This window comes from Syngnathus scovelli, chromosome 9, assembly GCF_024217435.2.
Source record: "Syngnathus scovelli strain Florida chromosome 9, RoL_Ssco_1.2, whole genome shotgun sequence".
NCBI classification, from domain to species: domain Eukaryota; kingdom Metazoa; phylum Chordata; class Actinopteri; order Syngnathiformes; family Syngnathidae; genus Syngnathus; species Syngnathus scovelli.
The window spans coordinates 6,158,474-6,176,314 of record NC_090855.1 but is presented as its reverse complement, the minus strand read 5'-3'; the positions used below and the strand labels follow the sequence as shown (position 1 = coordinate 6,176,314).

The 17,841-nt window shown below is 37.8% G+C and overlaps 1 long non-coding RNA gene across 1 annotated transcript in view; it reads left to right on the top strand.

The window, feature by feature from the left end:
• Nucleotides 1-1,079: 1,079 nt before the first annotated feature.
• LOC137840600 (uncharacterized) overlaps nucleotides 1,080-17,841 on the top strand; it is a 28,554-nt gene continuing 11,792 nt past the window's right edge. The window contains exons 1-2 of the long non-coding RNA XR_011087354.1: nucleotides 1,080-1,176; nucleotides 12,998-13,102. This is a non-coding gene — a long non-coding RNA (uncharacterized lncRNA). The remainder of the gene's footprint in view (nucleotides 1,177-12,997; nucleotides 13,103-17,841) is intronic.

Sequence of the window (17,841 nt, the reverse complement as noted above, 5' to 3'; positions counted from 1 at the left end):
AAATTAGATGCCCCATAGGGCTTGAATAGAAAGGTAAATGCTGAATGACTGACTGCGTTAATGCTTTTATCACTCTAGCATTTATATGCCGTTGGCACTACAAATATCTTGACTTCGGTAACTATAAAAGTTATGGGAATAGAATGCTGTATATATTTACCAATCCAGCAGATAGTCTAGTTTTGTCACTATTTTTGAAGATCTCAAAACACCAATTATAATTATTTACTTTCTAATAATGTGTTCTGTGAACAAAGAGTCTCAGGTTTGACGTCAATAAACAGTTGCACTTGAGCAAGGCAGCTCCCCTCTCTACTCCACTGCGGCACAAATGATGTACACTTGCTGGTGAAGTGAGTGTAGAAAACGGATGATGTCATCTTCTCTTGAGAAGCACTGACTCCTGCAGTTGGCACAGATGTGGCATGTTGCCTGCCACATGATCACACCATTTCAGAAACTACTGACTGAAAATACAAAAAACAGAATTTTTTTTAGGGGCTTATAGCAAGTCACATTAATAAATACAAAAAAAAAAACATTGTGATATATAATCACTGCTATATTCGCTTAACTCATGAAAAGACCTTCTCCTTCTCTTTTTATTGTGAAACAAATTATAGTTAAATAATAATCATCTTATCACATCTTATGATTGTTATATTGTAGATTGTTGAAATATTTTAGAGTAACGATGGCACAACCACACTTAAACAAAGAAGTGCTCCATATTTGCTGATTCAGCGATAAGGGACCATCTGGCACGCACTCACAAAGCAGCTGAGGGCCATTCACTGCCTAGCATTCTCATTCACGTTGCTGCAGAACTCAGAAGTAAGATGAGAAAAATTGTAAACACATTGGTGGTCTAAATGTTTTTGCATTGGTGGGAGGGAGTTTTTTCCCACAATGGATTTATGTATGGCTTTTTAATATTAATGTTTCTAAAGGGCATTGAAGATCCTTATTCTACATCTGACATGAATATGGTGTTTGTCCACTGACTTTATTTTGGCGGGCTGAGTTCCTATTTGGTTCCTTTGCTTGTGGGTTGCTTTTTTTTTTCATGGTGGGTGGGCCTCTTTTCTGGAAGCCCATACCTGCAAGTAATCCGCAATCAACTAGCTGTTTACAGCCAGTCAGGCCTGCATGCACATGGTTCGGGCTCTCACAGTGGTATGTCTACTAACCCAATAATGTGAACTTATGTGTTTTGGAGTGTATCACTGTTTGATGCTTTGTTCTCGTCACCAATACTTCCACAATATTTGCTGTCGCTTCTTGCTTGCATTGAATCACTCCTGGACCCAGCTTGGGTCCACCTCTTGAACCCAGTAATTCCACCTACAAATAAAAGTAGATCACTGGTAAAATAGCGACTTTCTGGGAGCATTCTTATCAAATATAGTTAAAACATTTTATGTTTTTTTTCCTAAAAGTGTAGTCTTCTATCAGTCTAATCAATCAAGTGAAACAAAACATTAGATCTACAACAATAACTGAATGAATAACTCCCAATTGCTTTTATATAGACACATATTATGGGACATTTTTGTATTTGAATTATGCTGATGGTATTTAGTGGATGTTTGCTACCTGTGGGTTCTCTAGGACTGTTTATTTTTAATTACAAATAAAAGACAATAAGCACAGCAGACAATTATTGGCATCCTCCACACATAGTATGCTTTATCCTATCTTCCAATATTTTTTTATTTTTTTTTGGTATGCTGGGACATTCAATCTATTTTTCAGATGTCTGCTGTCATGTAGTATGTGACTATTTGTGCCTGAAATCAGCAGGCCAATGTACAGACGGTGACACAAGAAACGGACATGGGAATCATTACGGACAGATTCATAAATATCAGCTGCTCTGTTTCTTTTAATGGTCAGGAGTCAGAAGTTTACGGTCCCCGAGCTAAAAGACTCAAGGATAGATCAATGTCAGTCGTCAGGGGGGAATGAAAGCCAGTCTGGTGGAAAAGGGTGGGGGAACAGGAAGGAGCTTCAGGCACTGAAAAGTCATATCATAAAGTCGTCAGGGTGGGCTATGGTGGTTTCAAATCATGAATTCTTTAATGTACTAAGTCCAAATGGTCCCCTGTGCCCCCACAGTGCCTTGCCTGGCACTCTGAAAATAATTGAGGACTTGAGCAAGAGAAAAAGGAGGGGTGACACAGAGATCAGGATGTATACTGTGAGGGAATGAATGGATAACAAAAAGAGCGAGAGAGACCATGCTCTTTACAAAAATTACCTTAGATCTACACTTACAATGCTCTCTTGTGACACAGGGGGTCATGGTTTGTTCAAACCTCCTGCCTCTGTATTATCTGTACTGATGATGAAGCTCCGGTGGAGGGAGAAGATGTAATCTCGTGGCATTTCAAGGGATAGACCTCAGAGAATTACTTCTTTCATTGGAGGTCATTAATCGCTCTGTCCAATCAGCTCGCTCGTAGATCAATACTACAGACCCGTGCTGGAAAATTAAGGCATGAGAAGTGATGCTAGAGTATAAAACATGTAGTAAAGGTTTCCCATGAGCAACTTTACAGATGGTGGAGTGAATGAGTCAGAGTTGGTCCCAATCTTTGTTTTTTAGTGATGAAAAAGTCAATAGCGTATGGTCAGTGAAAGAGCTCACGGGGCTTCTTCTAATATATATTTAATATTTAACTCAGAGCAGCAATTCAATTTTAATTATGTCATAAACATATTCCCAGAGTGCTTTTTTTAACTCGGTTACTCAGAAGCAAGGATAGGGCCATCAACAGCATGTGAAAATGTTAAAAAAGTTTAAGAACTTTTCTCAATGTACAGTTGCAAGTCATTTAGAGATTTCATCATCTATGATCCGTATTATAATCAAATGTTTCAGGGAACCAGGAAAAATATTCCCATCTCAAGCAGCACAACAACATTGTCTGAAGGATGTTGCCATGTGGGCTCAGGAATGATGTAGAATACTATAATAATGGCAAACTTTGATTGCTGTGTTTTAAAATGGCAAATATGTCTTTCCACGCCTAGTACCAATATTTTAGGTGTTGTGATAACGTACATCTCCTGCAAGGTTACTTTCCTTATGGCACAATTGTGATTAAACAGTACAGTGGCATATTTCTACTGTGAACACGTACGTCTGAAAGTAAGGTGAAAACATGGAAGTACCTGTTATTTGGGAACCTTACTAGTTGTCTTCTTTGATGTTTCAGTTCAATGACTATCGGACTCTCTCTCTGGTTGAGTATTCATTAGAAGTTCTCATTCAGTAGTTGAAAAGAATTTGAGCTTTTACAAAACCCATTAAAGGTCAAATGTCACCAATTTAACTGTGCAAGGCTCATAAAAGAAGTCATGCATGCCACTGATGTTCATTGCCTTTCCATTCTTTGTAATGAGCTGCATGCACACTGCTGAGTGTACAGTACTGTACGACTTTAAATGAACCAGCAGTTACTCTATTTGTGTCAGATTGTGTTTGATTACAATGTGGAGGTAGAGTTATTTTTATTTTTTATTGTTTTAGACTTCCAGCCTTGTGATTTTTAAAGGTGATATCCTGCAAAATTAAATATATTAAGCCCAATACCAATTTCTTGAAACAACAGCAGCCCATATACACTTACCCTGTCTGTTCAGCATGAGGGGACAAATAACCCACATCAGCACGCCTCCCAACATAGCCACGAGGGGAGGAAGTGAAAGCGGGATTGGGTTATTCCAAAGATGAATGTGCCTTACAGCTTTTGGGCACAACACAAAGCCAGCGAAAGGGAACATCGGCATCATTTGATGAGGCATTCCAAATGTCTCAGGGGGACCGAATTGCCACAGGCTAAATGACAAATATATGGTGTCGGTGGTGGAGAGTGATTCTGCTGGCTGCCCTCAGGTGCTCTGTGGCTGCCAGCACTCTTCTATTTGTCCTTGAAGATGTTGGCTGAAAATGTTGTCATCTGCTCGGCTTGCCTCTTTTGTTCCTGCTTTATTGTGTGTACAGTATCTACTTCCAATTGCTTTACTCTCTGGGCAGGGGATCTTGCAATGTTTTATTAAATTCACACCCATATGTAGCTTTATATGTACAGTATATGTTTTTGGTTTTTACCTTTATTGTTTGTATTTCTATTAGATTTGTGCTAGTATTTCATGGATTTTATTTCCTCAGGCAATTACTATGGTGACAGTTTTAGTTGTGGCATAAATACAAACAGGAACTATCCAAAGTAGAGTGCAAGGCTTCCGGAAGTGTTAACATAGCTTAGGAAAAAAATACCATCAAAAAGGCAGCTCTTTGTTTGGTGAAAAGGGGAAATCATGTAAAAATATATTTTCAAAAGTGTGTTCAGTGCAACATTCTACTGCCACTTACTGCTAAAAAAAAAAAAAAATGACGTCAAAGAGCCAACTTCACATGACCAAACCCAGAAAACAGATGAGCCATGTAAAACATGTCACTCCTGCTGAAATGGGGTAATGACTGCTTGGGAAACCAGTGGAAATTCGACATGTTGAAGAACAGCCCCCTGAGGGGGACAAGGGTGGCTGAGCCACTTGACTAGAGCTTTCACTTATGATAGAACTTTTATGGGTTTCCCCTCCCACTCACAGAAAAAAAAAAGTTACGTGAATAGTAAATTAACGTGAAATTCACTATAAGGCATAGTAGGGCCAAATTTTGAGTTGAATTGACTCAAAATGGACTCTTTGGTGTGTTTTTATAATATAAATAAATTTGTACTTTGGTGCAAAAGATTATCGTAACATATGATAGTCCTACTTGTATAAATATATCAATCCAAAAGGCCCAACACTGTTTAACTGCTAATCATTTATATCTTTTTGAGTGTGCTGAAATTATTTAACAGAATGCCTGACGGCACCACGCAAGTCCTCAAAAGCATTTTAAATAATAAATATTCTTATGACAATTTCAGAATAACATATTACAGTTTCAATCTTATATTTTCATCACGAGTGCCTTGCTCTTACACCATGTTAGACATTGCTCCCATTTAAAAGTTCTGTAAGTGTAAAAGACTCACACTTACAACAAGCATGGAGATGAATAATTCTATGTGGGGTAGGCATTTGATTTGTTTTTTTTCTACCTACAGTATATGCTTGAATTATTGATATAAGACACAAAGAATTTCTTCCCTGTGCACAATGTGGATTATCTATGCTTATGCCTAAAGACAAAACAACATGGTAAAAACCTCCATCAGAGGCTGAGCGATGGAGTTTGAATATTTGCAGTCAGTTAATGACATTTCCATTCTGTGTGCTTGTCAGAAATAACAAAGCCTCACATTTACCCTCCGCATCTGCTTAAGTCTCTTTCCTCCTCCCCGTGCCCCAAGTGGCTCAGAAATCCTACTTTATAGCAGAGAGGTGTCAGAATTTTAAACAGGCCCTGTCTTTATCCCCCGCTTCCCCGAGCTCTTTCCTTTTAATTCCTCGAAGACTAGGCCGCGGTCGCCTTTTAACCCTCATCGTTTCCTCTGCTAGAATAATGTTGGCTTCGGGTTAGTGGATGAAGTGGGGCTGTAGAAAGTGGAGAGGTGATGGAAAGAGTGGGGAAAGGTGAGATATGGATGTTCTGCACTCAGGGAAGATAGGGTTAAAATGCGAGGAAATACAGCGGTGGGGAAGAAATTTGATTGAAAAAAAATGTTAATCGACTTGCAAACACAAAAAGGAAAGGATTGAGAAGGCTGTTTATTTTTTATTTTTTAGGGATGGGAAGCTGAGTAGCTATTTATCACACTCCACTGTGAAAAGTGGATTTGGGTAGTGGAGGGTGTTTATCTCGTGTCAGACAAACTTGCTGACAAAGCGGAATCCACACACATTGATATCAAGTACGTACCTACTCCAATGGGAAGAGTTTATAATTAACTTTCTTTAAATCTTAAACCATAAGCAGAATGAGAGATTATTTGGCAAAATACAATTGCTTAACATGTCTTCATTTTTATGGAAGACAGGCAGTTGCAGTATTCATGTTGACTGTATTTTTCCCTTTAAATGTACCCACAAGATTGGAACTTAAAATTAAACAATTCCTAAAGTTTCACATCGGGAGAAGATATTCTGACAAAACAAACCGTGAAATGCATGAAAACTTTATCAAATATAGGACATTTATTTTCTTTTTAAATCAGACCAGGACTAAAGGGTATTAAATTGGGAGACGTCTCAAAATGAATTGTCTTTAAATGATATTCTGCTGTATAAGTAATTGCCTGAAATTCACTCCCCTTTGAGTCAATCTCATGTGTGAAGTCAGCGCTGTTAATTAGACCTATTTTCATGTTCAAGGAACCAGCTGAGCCTCTTCTGTTCTCTTTTTTTTCCCTTTCTTGCTCACTCGTTTTCTCTCTCTGGCATTTGCACTTAATTACTGAGGGACTGCTGTCTGCCACAGCGAGGCATTGCAAAGACATGTAATGTTATTAGCAAGGACACACAAAAAACTAAATTAATCTTAAGGAAAGTAGTAACTAGAGTATTGCATCACATATATTTTTCTAGGTATTGTGGTGTAGTTGCAAAAATCGGTTATTGGTTGTGTTGGTTATTTATGCTTTCAGACACTACATCGTAAAAAAGCATCCTGATCATGATGAGCTGCAACAATGAAGCTTTCTACATACAAATATTTGTTAATCAATCCAAATTCTGTAAAATATCATAGTTAATAACATCACATTTGTTAGAGAAACATTAAAAGTATTGTTTTAATTGAAATGATGTAAATAGAATGGGCATAGTGGAAGTTGCCATAAGGCACACAGTATCACCTACTGGGTGTTGAAAATTGGATTCTCACCACAGTGGTTGGTTCCGTTTGTTGTTCAGTGCAGTGTGGATATTGAGTGTGAAGATAAAATACATGTGCACAGACACACGCACACACGTACTCAGGTTTTGACACTTTTGATTGCATTTGACACCACAGTCCACGGGACATGAAAATGTGGAAATTACCCATTGATTAAAGATCTCAATGGGTTCTTTATATATTGACTTGAATCGTTGTACTGATCGCTTTTATTCATTTAGTTTCCTCCAAGGGATTACATTTCTTACTTCAGACATATGTAATTATTTCAAGAAAGAACTGTTTGAACCCCAATGATTAATCTTTGATTATTATTTTTATCCTAAGAAACAGAGCCTGCAGAGATACAGTGAAGCCACGGAAGTCAAACAGGCCCCTAATTTTACAAACAAACTGATCATTGGTTGTGGATACTCTGACTTCCTCACTGTTTTGTGTCACTGGAGTTGTCCGTGCACAGCCCCAATCACTCTAAGGGAGGAAATAACCCTGAAGATTGGTTGAACATTACCAAGACAACACTGCTCAAATGTTTTGCTTTTTCAATAAAAGAAAAAAGAAAGTGGACCATCTTTATCAACTAGAGCATTTAAAGCTGAAATTACATTTCCAAATGCTTGGAATCTTGATTTATTATTTGATCTCTTTATAGCCCTGCAGTTTATGACCTTGGCATACAATTAAACTGCTTTTTCTTCCTTTAATATGTGACCTTTTCACTCCAAAGTGTTCATTGGTGTTTTGATGCTCAAGCTACGTACATACATTCTAGGATAATAATGGTCACATTAAATGACTGGAAAAGAGTAAGACTGCCATAACTGTCATATTTTTTATGTGTTAGTGTTCTTCTCATTATGCAGTTATCAGTCATGGTGTTGCTCCTCCGTTAATGCATGGATTACGGTCTATGGTTGTTATGCCCTGCATGCATGAACATTAACTTCAAGTGCTTTGATTGTAGTTGAAACGAATAAACATTTGCCAGTTTATTCCATAGACTGCAAATGCTCTAAAATGCAATAAATCTGTGTACGGGTTAGTAGTATTTTTTTCCCACTCATCTTGTTCTCTGTAGCAGCAATTCATCTATTTAAGATTTCTTTCCTTTGACGCATTACTTCCCGTTCATTCTCCTTGGTTTCTAAGTTTGTTCAACAATTATCAGATCAATTTAGTAGGATGTGCATGATTGTCATAATTTTCCTGACTTTTGAATGGACAGTCAAAGCATTGAATGAGATTAAACATCCAAGTACTTGTGAAGTATCTGTGTCCCAGGCATCAAATTGTAATTCTAGATTTTTTCTTCTGTAAAAATGTATTTTTCAGATTTAGACAATAATGATAAAGTTCACCAGAGACATGCTCTCTTCCTAAACATATTCTTTAGTTGAGGCCTCATACAATTAATTGCACAGGAACCTTTTTTTCCTGATGCATCTTTCAAACTGTACATTTGCTAAAACTTGGCAAAAAAGTAGCTCACTGTCGAACCACCAATTCTCCCTGTTAATATACTTTGTGATGTCATGTCGTGCCAAGGCTATGCTTGCCAAGATGTTTTCTGTCAGGCCAAAGGTGAGACACCCTGAATAAAAAATGTACAATGTTGGAACTGAAACACACAGACAACAGTAAAATATGGAAGATACAGCAGTTGAGTACAATGAATTTGACTTGTTGCTTGTTTCTTTGTCATATTTTACTTTAATTGACCTTCTTCCACATGGTGTGGTGTTTGGTGAAACCTTATGGGTTAATCATACATCAAATACTTTACGAAAAAAAATAAAACAATTCAACCACATATCAAATCACAAGTTCACTGTTTTCATAATATTAGCAGGATCGAAAGTACAAAATAATGACACAAGAAAACAACAGCAACATACATTACGTATCAACACTGTTTATAGTAAACAGCCAGTACCAATTTGTACGGTGATTTGAGTATGATGAAGATGATGCTCAGACAGACAAGATGCGGCTTTCTTGTAACATGCATGCAAGATGAAATGTCTGTAAAAAGCATCCTTAGGAGGGTATCTTAAGGTCATCACCATCCCTCGCAGCTGACTGGAGCTATAAGTTGATAAATTCAGAGGGGCATTTGCCCTTCAACTTGCACAATTTGCTAGAAGCCATGCCTCTCTTAGACCAGCCCTAATCTAATGCCAACTGTCTGCGAAGAAAAAAAATGGTAAAAATGTAAAATTACCATCAAATCTTTTCCTCAGCCTCCAGACTCTAATCGAAATATGTTCAGTGGTAGCATTTATTGGGTCTGGGAGAATTTCTTATGCTTTGGCCTCCAAGGAAAAATGAACGCAGGCAATTATAGATGAAGTGATTGAACATTCCAGAATTCCTTCTCAGCAAAAGTGAAGTGTCGGTCATGGTAGTCATCCGATGACCATTTTACTGTAAGTCTGTTGTTGCAATGGTGCTGTTGTGAGATGTTTTCTGACATCTTATTTAAATGTAATATGAATCTTGGTGAATTATTATAATCCATTCAGCTAACATTTAACTTGAAATTTCTGTAAGAATATTTCTATATGAGGACTCCAACATAGAAGCAGATTTACCCCATTTGAGTCCAGTCGTGCCTCAATCAAACACATGCAAACACATCCAGAAAGGGAGACGCGGCACAGTCACAACTAAGCAACCCATCACACACATTAGAACCTAACACCCCCACAAGCACTTCTTCTGCATGCCTCTGCCATAACTAACTGGATTAGTCAGCTACAATCGATTTGGCACATGCTATCAAAACCTAACAACCAATCTCCTCTTCCCTGTCCGTCTCAACACCTCACCCCTTCTCCCACCCCGCTCACCCCACCCCTTGCCTCCTGGCTTTTTTAAAAAAGCCAAACCCCTTTCCCCACTCCATCTGTCCCCTCAAATTCAATTCCCACTGTCGCCCCACTGCTTTTTTTTTTCTTTCAACGCACCACCTCATCACTCATTCCCCCTCATGTCTTTCTTCATCATTCCCTCTTTTGTCCCAATTCAATCGATTTCACTCTGGCAGCATTCTTCATTTATTTCCCGATTCCGCCTTCCTTCCATTTACTTTAACTCATTAAAGCCCTTTCTTCTGCCTGTTAATTTTGCCACAAAGCCTTTACATTATTCAAAATTTTGTCCCTCCCCTCATCGTCTCCGCTCATTGTCCCCGCTTCTCCTCCATTAAAAATAAACTTTCCCCGCCTTCCTTGTCCTCTGTCCTTCACTATGACTTTCCCTCCTCTTCCTCATCCCTCCCTGCCATGGTGCCACACTATTGCTCACCATGCATCCATCGAGCCATTCTTTCTTAAACTCACCAGCCAAATCGCTCTCTAACAGATGCCGGCCTCATTCAGTCGGCCTCCCAAGTGTATGGGTGTGTGCCTGTGAGTGTCAGTTGTGTCTGCGTAATTATGCATGTGTGTGCGAAGGAGCACGTACGGGCACGTGTGCATGTGCATGTCTCACTGGAACAGGCCTGGCCAGGGCTAATTGCCGCCTCCTACCTGGTGGTGACAGGCCTAATCAAGGATGATGAGCTCACTGTTGGTCTCTCTCACTCTATCGCTCACTTACTCTCTCTCTTTTGCTCCCTCCTCTTTTGGCAGAAAAATGGATAGACAGCCTCCAGTACCCCATTATGGGTTGGGTTTTTTTTTTTCTACGGGAGAATGGGAGGATGATGGTGGTAGAGGAGACAAGGCTTTTCATTTTTGGTCTATTCTCTGAAGGGGAACGAAAATCTGTCTGAGTGCTCAACGGGTTTTGGTACACAGGTTGCTGTACAATAGGACTCGCTTTCTATCACACAGTAGGGTCATCAAAATTGACTGGATGAATGAATAAATGAATTAAAATATTGTGTTTCAGGGTAGTTTGGGATAAAGGTGGCAAGACAGACAGAGAGTGGTTGTACGCTGAATATACTTGTGTGTTTGTGTGCTTATGTATCCAAAAATTGCCTCTCGTAGCCCAGGACTGCATAACTCGTGTGTTTTTCTACCTCAGTAACGCCCTTGCAAGCGAGTAATGGTGTGCATGTTTGCCTGCTGATAAGTACAGGTGCTTGGACAATGGTTCTTTGCATTAAATTAGGATGGTGTAGGGTGATTGCATGATGAATTGGGGCTGCTTTTCGTCTTCAGGACCTGGATAATTGATGGAACAATGAATCCTGGTTTTTACCAGAAAATCCTGAGTGAGAATACTTGCAAACAATACAAATTAAATAAAATGAAGACTCTAACGTGGCCTATACGAAGTCTGGACGTATCTGATTGAAATGCTGTGGCATGACTTTAAAAAGACGGTTCATGGTCCAGAACCAGTGTTGTAAATGAAAGCCATTCTGCAAGGATGAATGAGCCGAAATATCTCCGAAGAGACACGAGACTCAGCGCCAGCTAGAAAATGTTGTATTTTCACATCTTGCTGCTGAGGGTCCCCAGTTCTATGGGCATTAACACAGGGCGGGGGGGACGGTTCGAGCAGACATGCTTGTCGACAACTCGATTATGTTAAGGGCTGTTGTCAATTGTGAGTGAAGTAATTATTTGTTTTAAACCCACTCTCAACAGAAGTGGCCATCAAAACCACCAACATTATATGATCCAAGTAACAAGCCCTTGGTGCCAAACAAGCCACTAATAGCAGTTTATAGTGAATATGAAATTGTCATTTCACACAACCTGATAGTGTCTAATGCTAATAAAAAATGACTCACCTTTTTACAGAAATATAACATTCAAATAATTAAAGCTGGACTGTTGAAATTAATTGCAAATGTCATCTATGAACACATAATTGAAGTGTAAAAATAACATAACTCACTGGGACATGAATGCTAAGTGGGATTTATTGGCACTGACAGAAACTTTCCTGACAGAAAGTGAAATCTACCTGTCGTTATATATGTAAAATATACAGTGATAGCTGAAATAAAATAATCTTAAGAAAGCTTCTTGATGCAGTATTCACATGAGGTCAGTGTTTTCTTGTATAAAACCTGCAAAGCAGACATTTCTTCATATCCACAATGTTTGCTGTTTACGGTTGTTGCTGTATATCTGGCACTTGCTTTTGATTCTGTCAAATACTGTAGCAACACAATTAAAATCGCCAACACTCGTTATTGGATAGTGTGTTCATTAATGTCTACAGTGATTGAATTAACAAGGCCAACATTGTTGTTCAATAATGAGCCCATTAGCAGCGAGAACCACAGCACTGGAGGGCCAAGCAAATCAGACCAACAATTAGCCGTCAGTGTTAAAGCAGTAAGATTGGGGCCACGGCACAATGGCATTTTATGACAAGAGCGGTCAACTCATTTCCATTACAATCAATTAGTTCTTTTGCTAATTTGATTCAAGAAAAAAAAATAGAATTACCAATTGACAATGACCATGGTGAGTACTTGTTTGAATTTCAACTGCTGTAAATAAAAAGTACATTATCCATTAGTTCTTTAGAACCATGTCATGTTTTTTTTTACTGACTACATTGGTGAATCGCCGTTTAAAATGATATAGTCACAGAAATGTAACATAACATACCAGTAGAACATACAAATGCAGGTGTTGCAGGTCTGTTTCATCATTCTGCCCTTTCCTAGTCTTGACTGATGACAAGAACGTGTTTTGTTTGTTTGTTTTGTTTGTGTGTTTTTGTGTATTTGTTTGTTTTGTTCTTCTTGTTAATAGAGTCTCAATTTGAGATTCTGTGAGCACATTCACAAATATGTGATTTAAATTAAAGATAATTCCATTAAGCATCATCATTTTTAGGAGAGTGGTATAAATAAGTACCAGTCTAACTAATAATATTTGTTTGACTTACAATAATGCTGAATCATACTCTATGATCAAATGTTTATGTATTGCATCAGCATTAGTAGATTACAGAGACTCTAATTTGTGAATAATGTTACCATATGTTACCTTGCAGGATTTCTTAACTAAGGTTGTTCTGAATATCATGTTCTCAGTTCAGCAAGTATAAAGTGTGGCCTCTTAAAATGACCAGAACAACTTGACTAACATTGTTTCTTTGTCTTTGTATCAAAAATGTACCTCAGATATAAACTGTCATGAAACTGTCTCTCTGGTATCATTTCAGTTACTGATCACAATGGAAGCATCACTGCAGCATCAGAAGAGATACCCAATGAAAAGAAATCTGCACCATACTCCCATTTTGATAACATCAGAGTGGCACTATAAGGTAAGACAGCATGATTTTGTTACCTCTTAACATCTAAGTGTGTAATTTGCTTAGCAGCCTAAGGGAGGCAGGCAAGGCCTGTTGTAAGAATGGATACAGTAAAACTATCATGACATCATTTACAAGGACAGTACCACCTTGATTTTGTCAACTTCCTTCTAAATTTAAAATCCAAATAGTGTCAGTTATGACAAAGGTTATTTTAATTCTAGCATCAATATAGTTAATGTGATTTTAACATTGTGTCAAGCCACAGAATCAAATATTTAGCCTATATAAACATCAATGCATCCTTTAAACTTTTTCACATAGAAACAAGTTATTCAAAGCTGGTCTTTTTTGCACGCGCTCCTCAATAAATATTTAACGACCATTTTAAGAAAGTACTTCACTTTACCGACATGATTTTAATTTTTAATGTAATGAGGTGCATGAATTAAAGTCACAAAATTAAAGCCTAGGATTAAGCGACCTGTATTGACAACCCCTCCTGTGGTTGATCTTGTCTGTGAGCGCATGTGGTAATAACAAAGAATTTTTTCTTCTGTCTGTGTCTTCCGGCTTTAAATCTGTTGGTGGTTCAGAGCAGACTCATGCTGGGTCCCTTCAAGCGCTCATGCTGTTGTTCACCATTTGTGTGTGGCCTCTCACTCTTCTATTTTGCCTTCTATTCCCATTTTTACTAGTCTCTCTCGCAGTTTTTCTATCGGTATCCATCACATTCTGTTTTCAACACAATCTCTTTCGTTTGGATGCTTATGAATTTATGGATTTCTTCATGAGAGGTTCTCTTTCAGAAAACCAAAAATGATTTTGTAGTCTGCTGTGTGGAATATGGGTGAGAACTCAAAGCATCAGACTGCTGTTTTTTTTCCCCGTTTCAAACTACGCAGCCGTGTTCCTCCCCAATTAGAGCTTTTGAGATATATATACATGTATATATATTTTTTTAATCTAAAGTATATCAGCCGAATGCCTTTTAGTTTGAAGGCCAAAGTATTGGCATCTCTGCCTCTCTTTCTGATATTTTGGAGAAAATAAGCGTGGATAAAAAAATGCCTTTGGCATTGCGTTGCTACCTTCAGCTCATCAGCCTCAAAAGATGCAGATTTGTCACAGCAAAACCACAGACTGGTGGCGAGGAATAAGGGATGAGGACCAAAGAGTTCATTGCCAAAATATTATGTCAAATCATGTCAAAACATGGACAGTCAATAACTGTTTGCTAATGACAACTTAACTTTTTCCATCATCAAAGTTGTCAGATACAACACAACACTTGTGTGGCTTTCTGACAATGTGTCATAGCACTTGTTGCACTGTGGCAGATGGCTGTTCTGTGCTGAAAATTCTGCTAATGACAAACAATGGCAGCATGGTCACTTGCAAAATATGCCTGTTTATACTTAGACAGAAGAACAAATGAAGTAACAACAGTGAATCAGTGAAGTGCTTAATTTTTCGGAGCCAGGCTACAATGTGGCAGCCTAGAACACACTATGGTATTGAATACATACCGGTTTGTTCAAGTACATGATTCCCACTAATAACTACATTCATTCTGCAGTCTGTATTGTTTATTGTTGGTTATATTCAGACATAGGTGAGTCTCTTAAAAAAATGTCAAGACATTATTCTCACAGGTACATGTGGTTAAGCACAATATCAAGGTCACATTTCAAGTTGTGGTAAAATGTTAAGGAAATGTTATGGCTAGTGTATAAATACGTATATTATTTATTACAAGTTTTGAGGTTGAGAACATCTGTTGTCTACGAGTTTTTTTTTTTTTTTTTACTGTTCCTCTGTCCATACCTTTGTATTGCTTACTGTATCCTCTCCATCTCCTCCTTCATGTATCATCTCACTACTTTCTAGTTTATAGTTCTCCAAGGTCTTCCCTTATGATCCCAGCACCGACTCAGTTGTGAAGCTTTCAAATTGACCATAACTTTTATGAAGGCCAAGCCACTTGTATATCACAAACCGCAAGGACTCCTTTGGAACAGCTGTCATCACATTTTTAAACACCCAATGAGATTAACACATGTTGATTTCATGTTGAGTTTTAGAGCTATAGAATAATGTTCAAAGTGTCATATATACTATATAAATATAAATCCTCCAAAGGTGAGAATCGCAATTCAAAATATAAAAATACGCTAAACTTACATACATGTTAATAATAGATTAGCACTAACAACATAAGTCATTTTTTTTGCCCTCAACAAATTTTTTTTACATCAAGTGTAATCCTAGAATAAAGTATCATGTCTGTGCACCATAAATATTCCGCAAATATTGTTGCCTTTATTCTGACATAGACTTAAAAAACTGCCTTGCTAGTCAATTTCTGAGATTTTATATTATGTCAAAAAGACATAAGAAAAAGACTAAGAAAAGGAATACATAGCTCAGTTACAGCTGAATAAATTCCTCCCACATATGCCATTCTTACATAACATGTCACTTCTGTTTGATGGACACAAATCCCCGCAAAGAATGAATTATCTCTACATAGCCTGAAGAGTCAAGAAAAGTTTTACTGTTTTACATAATCCTGCATTGTTGTAAATCACACATAGAAAAAAACAGTTTTCCCTCCAATTTATAAAAAAAAAAAAAAACGCTTTTCCTTCCAATTTATCTAGGTAAGAAAATCCAGTTCAATCTTGTGATTGCACCCCAACTTGTGCCAACTTTCAAGCATTTTCTAGAAAACTAATATACTGTACTAACATAAACAGTGATTTAATGGGGATTTTAGTGTTTGTTGTTAAGACTTGAACTACCTCATCATGACCTTATTGGTAAATAGTCCTTGCCAGCACCACAAGCAAACTCAATAAAACTCTAGACCCAATGATTTGGTCCCGAGAGGTGTTGAGACAGAAGGAAGGGAGGTAGGCAAGAGAAAGAGAGGGGCTCTAACAGCATAGACCAAGAAATAAATAAGGAAGCAGATGGGGGAGAACAAGATATTGAAATTGAGGGAGACGGAGGCAACGGATAAGCCAGGAAAGAGAGAGATCAAAGACAAACAGTGAAGCAGCTGAGACAACGAGAGTTACATTGAACGAAAGAAAGGGAAACCAATGGCAGCAAAGTAATTTGGTGCTGGAGGGAGAAGTTGTGTTGTGTTTTTGCTCTTGGCCTCACCAGCTGTAATGAGCCTCAGATTACATCTTGGCCTTGACCCTGACATGTGCAAAAGGAATTGCTAGTCGGGCTGGCAAAGCAGGAGACGGCATTCATAGAGTCAGCTCATCATTAAAATATTTTGCCCTCAGCCAGAAGAATTGAAAATGGCAGTGGGTACTGTGCTTTCTCAGAAAGTAAAATAATCATGAATAAAACCAACAGGAGATTAGGAATCTATGACCGATTTGAATCAGCCAATTGGCAATGTTTCAATTCAAATTCTGGTACCCATAAAGATGAGTTATTAGACAGAAGACTAAAAAAACTGAGTGCCAGTCCAAAATGTTGCACAGGACAATAATACTACAGTATAAACACTTCACCTTATGATAACTAAAGTAATTCAATTTCTACATTTATTCATCTCAAGATTTTGAGTTTTAATTTATACACCAATACTATTGTAAAGTAGATATGTTTTTTTTGTTTTTTAAATAGCATAGCTATTTAAGTTGGGTGAACTTTGCTAAAATATGTTAGGGTGTTTGCACCTGTGAATTTGGTACTTTAATCAATGCTATCCTGCCATTTCAGTGTGCAACAAACCAACAAAGGTAAGCCACTAGGCAATAATTCATTTCCAGTGGGGATTCTTTTCCCGCGTACATCGCAAATGATTTTGGTCCAAAATATAAACCAGAGCTAAAACACGAGGGAAATATGTAACACAATTCCAATAAGGACAGAGAAGCCAAAATGCAGTCTTGTAGAATCCATACTGAAATCACTTTTTGCAAGTCCAATAACAGTACATTGATATATGATGTTTCTTGAGAACTTTTATAATTAATAATAATTCATTCTGTTTCTTGTTAATTGCTTTTAGGTTTGTAATTCTTTTTTCTTGTTTTTGTTTCGGATAATTTTTGTTTGCTTGTTTTTGATGGTGATTCTAGTTTCTTGTTTGCTTTGCTGTCGTTTCATATACTTTCATATATATTCATATTTTTATTATTTTTTGCTTGGTTTGGGGGGTTGTGATTTGGACTGCAGGGACACCATAACATTCTGGAGACATTGACAATACAGGCACATTAATTGTTTGTAGTAAAACTAAAACAGAAAAGAAAAACATACAAACATCTATCCATGCATTTTTTTGTACCACTAAATATTCCATAAAATTCCACTGTTGTTGAGAACACCGAAGCAGCTTCTGCAATACACTCCAAACTACAATGCTATAAACAGTATTCAATGAAGGAGGGTTCGTTAATCCTCACCCCGGGCCATGCCACAAGTTACAAAACTAAAAGGTATTGTCTTTCTGATTTAATACAGTCAGAATTGGCAACTGTTGTTGCCAGAAGACAAACGCACACATGCGCATCCAGTGGCAGACCTGCACAACCTTCTGCACTCAAGCTTGTTAAGACCCCTATCTCATGAGAGAGAGTGAGAGCCCTTTAGCCATACTCGTAGGGCTTATTTCCATTCCAGTACCCAGCAACACACAAGACGTGCTCTTATGCTACACATGACAACAGACATACACATGGTCACACACTAAGAATGTGAAACTTCAATCACTTGTAGAT